We start from the raw sequence: 15,825 nt of genomic DNA, 5'->3' as shown, positions 1-15,825 counted from the left end.
GAGCAACTGCCCCCACATCCTAAGTCCCAGCCTCAGGAGGAAGCCTCGCCGATGTGATTTTTTATCCAAGGTGCAGACAGAGGCCTGGAGCGTGGGCTAGCTCAGCCCCTTTCCCATCGTGGGCCTTGGGTGAGATTTTGAATCTCTCTGGGTCTCAGTTTACTCATCTGAGGGGGGTTGGATGAAAGAATCTCTGAAATTATTCCAACTCCTAAGAGTCAATGAATTTTCTTAAAAATTCGAATGTAAAACCACTGACCAGGGCTTCCCTGGTGGTGCAGTAGTTAAGAATCACCTGTCAATGCAGGGGACACAGGTTCAGGCCCTGGTCTGGGAAGATCCCACATGCCACGGAGCAACTAAGCCAATGAGCCACAACTACTGAGCCTGTGCTCTAGAGCCCGTGCTCTGCAACAAATGACGCCAGTGCAATGAGAAGCCCGCACACCGCAAGGAAGAGTAGCCCCTGCTCACCACAACTAGAGAAAGCCTGCACACAGCAACAAAGACCCAACTCAACCAAAAAAATAATAATAATTAAAAAAAAAAAATTGCCTGCCAATGCAGGGGACACGGGTTCAGTTCCTGGTCTGGGAAGATCCCACATGCTGCAGAGCAAAAAGGCCCCTGCGTCACAACTCCTGAGCCTGCGTGCCGCAGCTACAGAACCCAAGTGCCACAACTACTGAAGCCCACATGCCTAGAGCCCGTGCTCCACAACAAAAGAAGCCACCGCAATGAGAAGCCCGCGCACCGCAACGAAGAGTAGCCCTCATTCGCCACAACTAGAGAAAGCCCACGCAGCAATGAAGACCCAACGCAGCCAAAAAAAAGTGAATTAAATAAATTTAAAAAAAATAAAACCACTGACCATTCCTATGAGAAAAGTCACTTTCCCTCTTTTTTCCAGTTCCTTTTCTCAATAACCAGGAATCACCTCATTAATTTGATTTTACAAGGGGTTTGTTGCTAATCTCAGTCAGGTGGGGTGAAAGCTCTCTATTAAAGTAGATGTTTGAGAAGCTGCCCCTTTAATTCAGAGATGTAGTTTTAATCTGTTTAGAGAGCTTCACATGACAAATATCAGTACTTCTCCTCTGCTTCAGTATTTCTGATGTGAGAGCTATTTTTTGTTCATGCCTGATCATAGCACCTGTATGTTATTAAAATTTTCTCTCTTCCCGGAACCTCTCTCTCTCTTTCTCTCCCCCAGCCCCATATACATGCACACATGTGTTATGATCCTTCTAGCTAATTCAATTTTCCAAATTGAGGTAAAAAATCTTTTGACTTCCTTCCTGCCTAGTAGCTCCATCCAATTCACAAGTATCCATTCTATTTTCTTTATTCACAGTCTGACAAACATCATTACCTTGCAACCCTCAGACTATAGATCTTTACAGATGGAAGTTCTTTTTGTTTGTTTGTTTTTGCGGTACACGGGCCTCTCACTGTCGTGGCCTCTCCCGTTGCGGAGTACAGGCTCCGGACGCGCAGGCTCAGCAGCCATGGCTCACAGGCCCAGCCACTCCGCGGCATGTGGGATCTTCCTGGACCGGGGCACGAACCCGTGTCCCCTGCATCGGCAGGCGGACTCTCAACCACTGCGCCACCAGGGAAGCCCCAGATGGAAGTTCTTGAGTGTGCCTTTCTAGACAACCTAGCCAGATGCTTCCTATAACAGTGGGTTGGGGGAAAATGATGGGTTAAAAGGAACTTTCTTTGCTCCTTCTCCTTAAAGACTAGAATCGTAAGCGTGAGCTCTTTTGCATACAGTCATGGCCCCCATAGTAGAGGATGGTAAGAAAAAGCAAGATCCACGTTCACACAGCTCCTCTTCTTTTCAACTCAAGGAAATGCCCAAGGCCAATTCACTTAAGACTTATTTAAATTTTATAGCTCATTTTTACAGCATCCTGAGCCTCTGATTCTGCCCAATTTTGTCATATTTCAACAAATGAAAGGTGATTTTGCTGTTAAGCTGCTTCAAGAACAGAAACATTTGCTCAAGAGAAATACAAGAAGCCAAGGAACTTAGGCTGGGTTCATACTTCTCATTGTTATCACCCAAGAACATCTAGCATGCTCTTTTCTCTTCTTCCTTGTGGGGAAGCTTGAAGCTTCAAGGCCCAACTCAGAGCCACATGGTTTTCATTTCCTGGCCCCCTCCCTCGGGCTCTGCAACATCCGCAGCACACACAAAGGCCCCATCCTCTGTTTGCAGACTCAGGACATCGTCACTTGTACATTTTTCACAGGAGCAAATGGAGCATAAAAAGTCCATACTCTGCATACATATCAGCCCACATAATAAATGGCTGCCTGCTGGCCCCATTCGTTCCCTTGATTTGTACGAACGCTTACGTTTGTCAGAACTTCACAGCTTACAAAGCACTTTCACATTCATTAATCTCACAGAGTCCTCGCCGTAAGCCTGAGAAGTGTACACCTTTCTCTTCATGTTACAGATGGCAAATGACTGTGTGAGGAGGTGAGGTGACTGGCCAAGGTCACACAAGTCAGGAGCAGAGCCAGGACTCAACCCCAGCCTCTGACCCCGAGTCCAGAGATCATTTTTCTCCCCAACAGCTATAACCTATTCAATGTTCTCTCTTGTTAGATTGGAGACATACATGAATGAGGGCCTGACTGGGCAATGCTGGGTTCCAGAAAAGGTTGTCTGGAAAATGCAGTATGAAGAGGTGCTAAGAACCCGGGCTGTGGAGCCAAACAGCCTCGGTGTGAGCTCTGCCTTCTTATAATTCCAGGGGGCTTGTTCACATGGTACTTCGTGTGAATGGAGTTCCTAGAGGCCTTCAGTGCAGCTAACCTGGGAATTACTTGGCCTCCCTGTGACTCTGTAGTCCCAGGTGACAAATGGGCATAATAATACTTGCAAGGCTGTTGTGGCAACGGAATAAAATAAGGCTTGGCCTGGCCCAATAGAAGACACCCCAAGATCCCCTGTCCCCCTGGAAGAATATTCCCCTGATCACCATCTCCTTGGGTATGTCTCCACCCATATCCCTTTCTGTGGAAATGTTTGCCTCCAGTAAAAGCCTTCCCCTTGGGCTTCCCTGATGGCACAGTGGTTAAGAATCTGCCTGCCAATGCAGGGGAGACGGGTTCGAGCCCTGGTCTGGGAAGATCCCACATGCTGCGGAGCAACTAAGCCCATACGCCACAACTACTGAGCCTATGTTCTAGAGCCTGTGTGCCACAACTACTGAAGCCCGTGTGCCTAGAGCCCGTGCTCCGCAACAAGAGAAGCCATCGCAATGAGAAGCCCGTGCACTGCAACGAAGAGTAGCTCCCGCTCACCGCAACTAGAGAAAGCCCGTGCTCAGCAACAAAAGACCCAACGCAGCCTAAATAAATAAATAAATAAATAAATAAATAATTTTTTTAAAAAAGAAAGCCTTCTCCTTATATCCTCCACACTGTCTACTGCTTCCATGGCTGGGCCACCCCGTGATCCCCATCATAGCAGTCTACCACATACTGAAGACAGCACTGAGCCAGACACTGTACTAAACCTAAATACGCATGCCCTCCCTTGATCCCATGTTTCAGGATCTCCCCTGTCCCATCACTAAACTAGGCCCCACTGATGAATGAGCATGATGAGCTGTTCCAGGGGAGTCTGGATGAGATGATTCTCATCCAGGTTCTGCCAGTAACAATCTAGGTGACCAACAGGGCCAGGATGTCCCCTCTCTGAGTCTCATCTAACTCTTCTAGTAGGAGAGGTTTCCTAATACCTGTCCTGTCCCTTAAGAGAATGGCTGTCTTCTACAAACAGTATGAACCATGAAAGCCAATGTAAGATCCTCTGAGTTTTTACGAAAAGAAATGGCCAGACGGGCTTCCCTGGTGGCGCAGTGGTTGAGAGCCCGCCTGCTGATGCAGGGGACACGGGTTCGTGCCCCGGTCCAGGAGTATCCCACATGCCACGGCGCGGCTGGGCCCATGAGCCATGGCCACTGAGCCTGCGCGTCTGGAGCCTGTGCTCCGCAACGGGAGAGGCCACGACAGTGAGAGGCCCGCATACAGCAAAAAAAAAAAAAAAAAAAAAAAAAAAGCAATGGCCAGGCTCTTATTACTTGCCAAGAGCCCAGCTTTCAAATCTGCCTCCAAGAAGTACAAACAGAACTTAACAGACAGGGATGGGGAAGAGGTCTAACTACCAACACAATAAAAAATTGGGAAGCTCCAGTTAACAAAGGTACTGCAGCAATGCTGGAAAGAGGGACATGAGGGAAATAGAGCTGAACTACCCAGGATTTCTAGACTAAGAGGGAGAAGGACAGCAGAGAACCTTAGGGTACACTGCCAATTTCTTTTGTATTCCTAGTTTCAAGCTGACCATGTGGACTGAGCATCAACTTTCTGCCAACCAGACCCAGCCCACCTGCATGTTTCTTACCTGTGCACACCCACCTGGCAACCACATAGAATCTCACCCCTTTTATTTCCCCCACTTTGCTTTTCATGATTTTAAATAACAGAACATTAACAGAGTCCCTGAAGTTAGACCTAGGGTGATCACGTTTCTGAATGCAAATTCCTCACCTTGTGTATTTATGGGACAACTAGATGTAAGATACAACTCAGAAACTCCCCTGGAGAACTTACATGTGATCAGGCCAGAGATGCTTGTTCAGTTCCACACGTTTGCTGGGCACCTGCCTGACCCTGTACTGGGCACTAGACATATAAAAAGGCCCTGTACCGGGCACTAGACATAAAAAGTACGTGAGGCATGAGACTGGCCCCCATGCCATGATGGGTGGGGGAGGGATGATTTAGGCTCTGGCTATTTGCTTTAGTTATTACTTCAATCGCTTTCATTGTTTGTTTTCTTCTTTACTTTATGTCTTTTTTTCCCAAGGCAGGGAAAGGGAAGGTAACCCCAGCATCTGATAATAATTTGCAAATCTTGACACTCTCCCTAAGACCAACTGGAAACATCTCATGCTCTAGCATCATTTTACAAGTCCCTAGCAAAAAAAATAAGCACCTATCTTTTTAAAGGTTTTGTAATTATAAAATAATAGAAAATCTTTGCCCCCAGATCCTGACACAGAATCCTAAATCTCGGAATCTCCTGGGTGAAAGAAGGCAAAGCTTGGAGGGCTCCTGGATGGGTGATGGTCACCAGAAAAGTCAGCCATGGTTAGAAGCTTGGAAATTTCAGCAGACGCCATCCCTTATCCTCTAGGAATGGCAGAGAGACTAGAAATGGAGTTAATGGTTGATCATGCCCATGTGATGGAGCCTCCATAAAAATCCCAAATGTAAGTGGGGTTCAGGAAGCTTCCAGGCTGGTGACACATTGGTGTTAGGAGAGTGGTGCACTCAGAGGGAGCATGGTAGCTCTGCACCTCTTCCACCTGGATGTTCATCTAGATCCTCTATCATACCCTTTTATAACAAACCAATAAACGTAATTGTTTCCCTGAATTCTGTGAGCCATTCTACCAAATTATCAAACCCAAGGAGGGGGTCATGGGAACAAAAATTTATAGCCAGTCGGTCAGAAATACAGGTGACAACATGGGACTTGAGATTGGCACCTGAAGTTGGAAGCATGGCATCAGTCTTGTGGGGACTGAGCTCTTAACCTGTGAGATTTGATGCTATCTCCAGGTAGACAGTGTCAGAATTGAATTTATAGGACACCCAGCTGGTGTCATAGAGAATTGCTTGGGGGGAGGGGAAAAAACCCCCACACATTTGGTGACCAAAAGTATCAGAAGTGAAGTGCTCTGTGTGAGTAGTAAAGGGGAAACACATATGAGGAAGAGAGTTTTTCCTACTCAGTAATAAAATGAGGGAGATGATTATTTGCATTAAAAATAAATTATTGGGCTTCCCTGGTGGCGCAGTGGTTGAGAATCCGCCTGCCGATGCAGGAGACATGGGTTTGTGCCTCGGTCCGGGAAGATCCCACATGCCGCTGAGAGGCTGGGCCCGTGAGCCATGGCCGCTGAGGCTGCGCGTCTGGAGCCTGTGCTCCGCAAGGGGAGAGGCCACAGCAGTGAGAGGCCCGCGTACCGCAACAAAAAAAAAAAAAAAGAAAAAATTCTTAAAAAAAAAAACAAACCCTGTAAGTTATTTATATTGCCTTCAAGGAATATTATTTTTTATTATTTATTATTTTTATTTTTCGTTACGCGGGCCTCTCACTGTTGTGGCCTCTCCCACTGCGGAGCACAGGCTCCGGACGCGCAGGCTCAGCGGCCATGGCTCACGGGCCCAGCCGCTCCGCGGCATGTGGGATCCTCGCAGACCGGGGCACGAACCCGTGTCCCCTGCATCGGCAGGCAGACTCTCAACCACTGTGCCACCAGGGAAGCCCTCAAGGAATATTATTAATAAAAGCCAGCCTTTACCTTAAAGTCTTATTCCACAGTGAGGTTTGTCAGCGATCATGGGCTAGTTCCTGCTGAAAGTTGTTAAAGGTCTGGCCCCAAAATTTTGTAAGCTACCAGTTGAAGGGCCAGCCTTTGTTTTCATGGTCTCTGCTGCCCCCTGTCAGAAGCTAAGGATGTTACAGGAAATAGAATCTTTTGAACAAAGGTTTTCTCAATCACGTGATAAAATAGGATATGCCCATGCCTTGTGAATTAAGACCAAAGAATTATTTGCTTTAAAATGCACCTGCTTGCTTTGTTGTCTAGAAGTTCTTGCACAGCAGTAATAATAATCACAGCAGTAATAATCTGTCTGAAATAATTTGGGGTGGTTGTCACTAATGGAGTCCCTCAGCCTGTGGGCACTGAATAGCAGACAGGCGCTGGGCCCAGTCCACAGGCTCACGCCTTTCACAGACCACTGGGGAAGACACACGAGTGAACGGACGACTTCAGCACGGAGTGAGGAGAGGTGTGTGGGTACCAGGTGCTGAGGGAGCACACCGAGGCAGCACCTTAGCCAGTGGGTTCCAAACAAAGTAAAAGGACCCATTCTCAAAGAAAGAGCAGGAGCCAGCCAAGAGAAGAAGAAAGCAAAGGGCTTTTCCAGATAGTGGCAACTGTGTCTGCCAGGGCAGGGAAGCCTAGAAGAGGGTGGCAAGTTCAGGCCACAGCAAGAAAGGAACTGAATTATGTGATGAGCTTACTCCCAGCAGCCCAGCTGTCACTCCTCTGCCTGATGACTGCTGGCTGCGAAGCCACTTTATCTCATTGCCTCAGTGTATGGCTGGGTCAGAGCTCAAGACGAAGGAGAGCAAGAGGGATTCCCAAGGAAGTCAGTTGAGCAGGAGATCCAACCAGCACCTGCCTTGTGTTCTGCATGCATTCGATTTACATCCACAAGAGGGGAAATATCCTGTTAGCTAGCTAAGGACACTGTCTCAAGACTTGAATCGGGAAAGGAAGCCATTAAATTGTCAATAAAGACTTGCACATGGGCTTCCCTGGTGGCGCGGTGGTTGAGAGTCCGCCTGCCGATGCAGGGGACACGGGTTTGTGCCCCGGTCCGGGAAGATCCCACATGCTGCGGAGCGGCTGGGCCCGTGAACCACGGCCGCTGAGCCTGTGCGTCCGGAGTCTGTGCTCCGCAACGGGAGGGGCCACAACAGTGAGAGGCCCGCGTACCACAAAAAAAAAAAAAAAAAAAAGACTTGCACATAATCAGAGATACTGTTCACAAGACAACCAAAAACAAAACCAAGGGGGAAAAAAAAAAAAAAACAGTGATCACCTATGGGATTTGAAAACAACCTATGGGAGACACTTAAACTTTAACGCTCATTTCCCCTATTTCCTTTCAGTGCTGGGCGTATTGCTTCACCTCGTGAAAGCAGTTTTGTCTTTGTCAGAATACACACGTACCAAGGCATTAATCATTTACAGTTTTCCATTATTTATCTCATTTCCATTTAGTGCATCATCTTTCAGTGAGTCATGTGTTTTCCCTTTGAAAAGCCTTTTGGCAAAATTTTTCCATTATTCTTTCCTTTCCCTTTAGTTTACTCTCTATCAAATATTAAATATACATTTATTTCTATACTCTTTAATAATGTTTTCCATTCTCCTGGTCTCCTAGTGACTTATTTGACTTTATTGGTCCTAAAGGATTTTGGTGAAAAAAATGATACCATTCCAAAAAAAAAAATGTATTTCTCATTAGTCTAGAAGAACAGGGTCAAAAACTAATTTCAATAGTTAAAATCATTAAGAAATAACACTGAATGGGAATGTAAATTGGTACAGCCACTGTGGAAAACAGCATGGACGTTTCTAAAAATAGAACTACCATAGGACCCAACAATTCCACTCCTGGGTATATATCGGAAAAATAACAAAAACACTAATTCAAAAAGATAAAGGCACCCCAATGTTCATAGCAGCATTATTTACAATAGCCAAGACATAGAAGCAACCTAAGTGTCTAACAACAAATGAATGGATAAAGAAGATGTGAGATGTACACACACATGCACACGCACACATATACACACAGTGGAATACTACTCAGCTATACAAAAGAACAAAATTTTGCCATTAGCAGCAACATGGATGGACTTAGAGGGCATTATGCTAAGTGAAATAAGTCAAACAGAGGAAGACAAATACTGTTTGATATCACTTATATGTGGAATCTAAAAAATACAACAAACTAGTGAATATAACAAAAAAGAAGCAGACTCACAGATATAGAGAACAAACTAGTGGTTACCAGTGGTGGGGGGAGAGAAGCAATATAGGGGTGGGGGAGTGGGAGGTACAAACTATTGGGTGTTAGATAGGCTCAAGGATGTACTGCACAACATGGGGAATACAGCCAATAATTATATTAAAAAATTTAAAATTAAAAAGAAAACAAACACTGAATACATGCACCAGTGGAGAGAGAACCGGCTTGGGGTCAGACCAGCCGTGGTTCAAATGATAGCACTACCACTAAACCTCTCTGGCCTTTAATTGTCTCCTCTGAACAATTGGCATAATAAATACCTACTTCATAAGGCCGTTGTGAGGGACAAATGAAGGAAGTGATGCTAAAGCACTTTGGAAATTATGAAGTATTAATCAAATGTAAGGCTTATTGTATAACTGTTTATTCAATAAATGCAGGTTTCATAATTTTTCCTTTGAACACCAAGGTTCTAATCATGACAACATTCTTTATTTGCCCATATCTCACTGTTTTAGGACCTTGCCAAGATCAGGAATGATTTCCTTCTCTCTTCTAGGCCCCAGTTAATTAATTCTTGTTAAAACTAGCATGACAAAAATTTCAGCACATAAGAAAACAGCATTGCATTCAAAAAGTATTTTCCTTCATGTCTTTTTTTAATCCAAAGTAATATTAAGTAGTAATTACTATCCATCCCTTTTCAGGCCATTTTTTTGTTTGTTTTGCAGAAGTCCAAATTGTTTGGGACTCTTTAAGACAGATAACTCTGGCAGGCCATGGCAAACATCCATGGACTAGACTCAGTAAGTGCAATTAAGGGACTAGGTAGCTTGATCCCCTTTAATAACATTTCTTGGGCAGAGATGATTGATACCATTAACATCTAATTACAAACTTATTTTTCTTATTAGAGCAAGAAGAGGCTATTTTTTTCCTCTAAGAAAAATACTAAAAAGTAGGATCCATGTATAATTTCAAGGTGGAGACAGAGAAATATCATTAAAATTTGCAGACCATTAACTGCTTCTGTTTCCTTACCCTGTTATGACACGTGTACATGATCTCGTGGGGTGGCTGGCTAGAGCACCGCAGTGCCCCCCGCTCCAGGAATAACAGTGACAGCTCATCAATCCCAACTCTCCTGTGGAAAATGTCCAGGAAGCCGCTCAACATGCAAGTCAAATTAGCCACAGTCTTTCAGAAGGTTCACTATTAATCCTTTCCGCCTGAAAGAAACAGAATATTCTAGATACTTTGTGGTATAAAACATTTTTCTAACACCCTCCAGACCCCTGAAGACTGGACATCTAGGGAAAGTAGCAAGCAAGTAAGCAACTGAAAAACATGAAACCACCTTGTATCAATTCCTTCCACAACTGGCCAATTTCTTCTGCAGTGGCTGGCTAGCGATGAGACAGCGACCTGCAGGGCCACAGTGTCACAGTAAAGGAGGTGGGAGAAAGGTGTTGGGTGGAGTCTTTGATTTAGTCAGCCTGAGTGTCTTCTTTGAACTAACTCTGCCCTGAGAATGCTTCCTGGTCAAACTCTTTATATACATCTATGCTGTAGATCCAGGAAGTGAACCAGGAATATTGATCTTCCTGCAGCACAGTTCAAATTCATGCCATTTCCCTACTTGAAAACCTTCAGTAAATATTTGTTGAATAAATGAATGTTGAATAGTCACTGGTTACCCACTGCCTATAAAGTTTAAAGGACGGCCTTGGAGGTTCTCCCTAAACTGAAATAAAATTCACCTCATTCATTCATTTGTTCAATAAATATATATTGGATACCTGGTAAGGAAGGAACTATACTTGGTGCTGGAGATTTCAACAGACATTATCAGATACTGGCCCAAACCTCTTGGGGCTACATCTGATCTTCCACTATTTCGTATCACTAGGGCAGTCCACTGGCCCCCACTTTCTTCAACACAACCCAAACTTCCACTACTTTGTTAAAGCTTTTCATCCTTCCTTCTAACACCATACATGCAATTCTCACTTCTCCTCAAATTTAAGGTCAAGCGCGCCCTCCTCCTCAAGCTTCCTCCTAACCACACTTCCTCTCCTCTCTCTCCCACATGAAGGAAGCTCTGTCCTCTGAACCCACTGAGAACTTGATGGGCAGCTTTGTTTTGGCATTATCTTCTCTATTACCATTACATCAATATTTTCTTCACCATCTTTAAGGACCTTTTCAACTACGTTTAGAGCAGCTGGCCTTGTAATAGTTGGCACTTAGTAAATGTTTGTCAAATGAATGAATGAGTGAACTCCTCGTGACTTAAGTTATAGATACTTATTTTACACCGTTGAGAATACATTTCTCAAATCCCCTTAAATCCATGCTTTCATAAACTTAAAAACCAAATAGGTCATTTGTTCAAGGTTATTTAATGCAATGAATATATAAAAAAATTTTATATATTCATTTTATATTCAAATATAAAATATATATATATTTTCATCAGAAAATGAAAATGTATTGCATTGCCTATCTCATCAGTTAAGTATCTGAGGCAGAAGCATGTCACTGTCTCCAAAGAATTAAAATTTGAGAAGTGGAGTGTGCTTCTAACCACTGAGTGACACCAGTTCCTTCTAAAATCATTTGAAGATTTGAACAGTAAACCTATGCTTTCAGGTCTTCAACTGCACTCAGGCCAATACCCTAATCCTATCACTTTTTCTGCTGCACCTGAGATCAATCCAACCAAATACCTTTGCCATCCACCTGGGCTGTTGAGCAATGCTAGAGAACATTCTGCAATTCCGTGGGACTATCAGTTAAATCCTAAAGGTCTCCCTTCTCCCTCAAGTGTTTTCCAAAGTCTTCTCCTCAAGATACCTACCAATCTCCATCCCCTCCAATTTTAGCAATGACAAAAGAGGTCTCCTCCCTCGTGATAATAAAAATAATAAATTATATCAACATCAACAGCTGTTACACTTATTAAGCACTATGCTTAGGCATTTTCCTTTAAAGGCATTATCTCAGTTCATTTTCACAAGGTACACCACTTATTGAACAGGTACTATTATCATCCCCTTTCTACAAATTAGGAAACTGAATTTGGGAAACTGAAGCATAGAGAGGTCAAATAACTTGCCCAAAGTCATAGAGCCACTAAGCATCATATCCATGTTATAAATCCAAGTCTCAGTATAAACTCCAGAGCCAACTGTAAACCTGTACTATGTTGATTCCCTGTTCTACTTTTCCCATAGAATATGGTAGAGGTAGCAAGAGGATTCTCAACAGGCTGTCTGGCTCTTGTGCCACTCCAGCTCATATGGGCCTCTAGAGAGTGAGCCTCCATCTCTTTTTATTTTTTTTATTTTTTTTTTCTTTTTGCGGTATGCGGGCCTCTCACTGCTGTGGCCTCCCCCGTTGCGGAGCACAGGCTCCGGATGCGCAGGCCCAGCGGCCATGGCTCACGGGCCCAGCCGCTCCGCGGCATATGGGATCCTCCCAGACCGGGGCATGAACCCGTATCCCCTGCATCGGCAGGCGGACTCTCAACCACTGCGCCACCAGGGAGGCCCGCCTCCATCTCTTCAGGTCAAGATTCTCCTACAATCAATGTCAACCAGTAAGTAGAAGCAATATGGATATGCACCTATTACATTGACCTAACCAGCTTGTCTTAGTCAGTTTATGTCACTCTAACAGAATATCATAGACTGGGTGGCTTAAACAACCAACATTTGTTCCTCACAGTTCTAGAGACTAGGAAGTTCAAGATCAAGGTGCGAGTAAGTTTCAGTGTCTGGTGAGGGCATGCCTGCTTCCTAGTTTACAGATAACCGTTTTCTTAATTCATCCTGACAAGACAGAGAGAGAGTCAGCTCTCATATCCCTTATTTTTTATTTTTTTAATTTATTTTATTGAAGTAGTTTATTTACAATGTTGTGTTAATTTCTACCATACAGCAAAGTGATTCAGATATAGATATATATACCCATACATATTCTTTTCCATTATGGTTTATCACAGGATATTGAATATAGTTCCCTGTGCTACACAGTAGGACCTTGTTGTTTATCCATTTTATATATAATAGTTTGCATCTGCTAAACCCAAACTCCCAATCCATCCCTCCCCACCTCCTCCCACTTGGCAACAAGTCTGTTGTCTGTGTCTGTGAGTCTGTCTCTGTTACGTAGATAAGTTCATTTGTGTTATCATATCCCTTCTTATAAGAACACTAATCCCATTGATGAGGGCTCCAGCCTCATCATCTATTTACCTCCCAAAGGCCCATCTTCTAATACCATCACATTAGGGATCAGGGTTTTAACACATGAATTTGGGGGGACACATTCAGTCCATAACACAGCCTTATTAGAAAAAGCAATTCTCTACCATAAAAAACAAACATTTCTCCTTCTTTCATTCCCTCCCTTTTGATTTCACCCACGTTTCAGCAAGGTACCATCGTGGGGTTGTTCTGACCACCTCTTGGCTATCTGTGTCTATAGGCCAACTTGCTTTCACACCTACAATAGGAACTTTGGTCCTTATTTCCATGTGTCATTACCACATCGGGAATGGAGTGGTACCCTAGACTATGGCTTCTCAAACTTTAATGTACATATAAGTCACCTCAGGATCTTACTAAAACGCAGATCCTTTCAGGAGGTCTGGGGTAGAGTCTGTATTTCTAAAAAACTCCAAGGGACACTGATACTTCTGATCTCCAGACTACACTTTCAGTAGCAATGACCTAGACATCTGGCATCTGAAGTCTTCCCTTGGTGCTAAGTGATTTTCTTCCCAGATGTGTAGATTATGCTTCGGTGTTCAAAAACTATACAGAGCATCCAGTTGCATATTACACAGTATACACATTATATACTATAGACACCAGTTGTTAAACTTTACCAGGTTTTAAAATTTGGGGGGCTTTGAATTTTTTGTGAGTCTGATTTTTCTATGTCTACTTGTTTCTAAAATAGCAGTAAAACTATTTCTGTATTTCGATGCTCTCTGATATGCCATGGACAAACTTTTCATGCCTACATCCCACCACATCGCTGTCTTCCTTATGGACTCAGGGAAAGATGTTTCTCTTCCTGTCCAAGAAAATTCCTCCATCTGTGCCCTGACTTCCAACTCATCAGAAACTCATTCAGTTACCTGTTTTCTTTTGCTACCCAGCCTCCTCTTTTTTATCTAGTCCCAAATTTCTCTGCAATAATACTGAAAAAATTGTTTCATGAAATTACATTATTTAAAAAAGGAGAACAAATGCAGCAAAATTTTAACTACTGAATTTAGGTGGATATACAGGTGTTCATTGTACTATTCTTTCAACTCTTCTCAATATTTGTAAATTTTTAAGCTTGGGGGGGGTTAGATATAGGAACAATTAACAATTTATCCTATTTGTTTTTTCCTAGCACAAAGATACTCCACGATAACACAAATTCCCTCCAGAGCCTGTTGCCCGTTAAAAATTTCCTTCCACAAAAAACAAAAAAATTTACTTCCAAAAAAATTTAACAAGTCTATTGTCTAACCTGACATGCATGTCCTTTTATCATCTTTTTGTATTATAAAATGATAAAACTGTTAAGAATAAATTTTTTAAACTTAGCTTTTCTAGCATGAACACTAGAAACGTCATTGACCTACTCTCTCACGTTTCCTAAATCTTCATGACTGCATCGCAAATATAAATTCACCATGAGTCACCTTACATTCCACAGCTTCCTATCCACATTTTCTTAACAAGGAGAACCAAGCGTCTCTGTTTCCTGCCTGCCCTCCTCCTCCAGCCATACCACACACCCCACATCTCACAGGTGATAACCAGGGCGCTGAACAACTGCATTCAAAGTAGAGCACCGAGAAGCTGACGCTCCTGCCCCAGTGCTGTGCACCCGGCTCCAACTGGGCCACAAGATGCTCTGAGGACAGAAAGCAGTGAACATCTTACATGTTTTCAGCTTCTTGGTCCCAGGTCTGATGCGGAGACTTGCCCAAGGTAGGTGTTTAAGTATTTGTGAAATAGTAAATCTAGTTCCTTCCTAGGTAACTGCTGCCGAAAATGAAATACTTTTTACATCATGCTTTGTTGTTTACCAGACATATTTGAGTCCTGCTTAAACAAGTTTCAAAATGGTTTTCAAGCTAGGGAGATTTTGCCCTCCAGAGTACATGAGACAATATCTGGAGGCATTTTGGGCCATCACTACTGGGGTGGGAGTGCTATTAGCATCTACTGGGTAGTCAGGGATGCTACTCAACATCCTACAATGCCCAGGACAGTGACCCACAATGAAGATGTGTCTGGTCCAAAATGTCAATAATGCCAAGGTTGAAAAACCCTGTGACAGTTGTAGTTTCTGCTTTATGTAACCTTGTGGGATTTAAGCAGCACTAAAACACCAAAGAACCCAACAACTGAACCTACATGGCTGCAACTGTCTTTTTCAGTTTCTTTTAAAGAAAAAGTTCTTCGGTTTTTCAATACTAAGTTCCCATATTTGGAAAACAACCCAAAGAGCTCAATATTAAAATGGCACAACCACAACAGAGTGTAGTACAGGAATAATACAAAGTCAACTAAGATTAAAAACTACTCTAAGACTTTGGATATAAGAAGTTTTATTCATCTGGTGGTACTTGATGCTCACAGGGCACCATACAACAAATTTAAAAAATACAGTAAGAAAAAAATTGAACAGCCAAAGAGATCATTTCCATTAGAGGGCCCACAGAAAGACCAACAAAAGCCCACAGAAAGACCCACCTACTGTCCCCTTAAGAACATTAATTTCTTCCTGCTTAAGTTTGGCTTTAAGAAACACCAAAAGAAAGTGCAAAAGAAAAAGTCTTTGATAGTTAAAACTTCACATAGCGTCTTTCACATGAGTATCTCACAAAATGCTTTCCTTATTCAAATAAGTTTGTAAAATAATCCAAACATTTGTGAGCCTTGATTTGGTCCCAACTTTCAAGATCGCAGGCCTCAGTATTTGCCTCACCTCTCTGTCCTCAAATTTGTATCAGTAAAAAGTCACTTACAGGTAAAGCCTCCTTTGCTCCACACGGCCACTACAAAGCACAGATGTTTTACATAAAGAGCAAGGGCCCAAGCGTATTCAAGTTATACATGTACCTGAAGCAAAAATGTAACTAAATTTCCCCAAGACTGGTTTAAAACC

The sequence above is a fragment of the Mesoplodon mirus genome (genome assembly GCF_964341445.2).
Source record: "Mesoplodon mirus genome assembly, chromosome: 8".
Taxonomy (NCBI): Eukaryota; Metazoa; Chordata; class Mammalia; order Artiodactyla; family Ziphiidae; genus Mesoplodon; species Mesoplodon mirus.
This window is presented reverse-complemented; position numbering follows the sequence as displayed.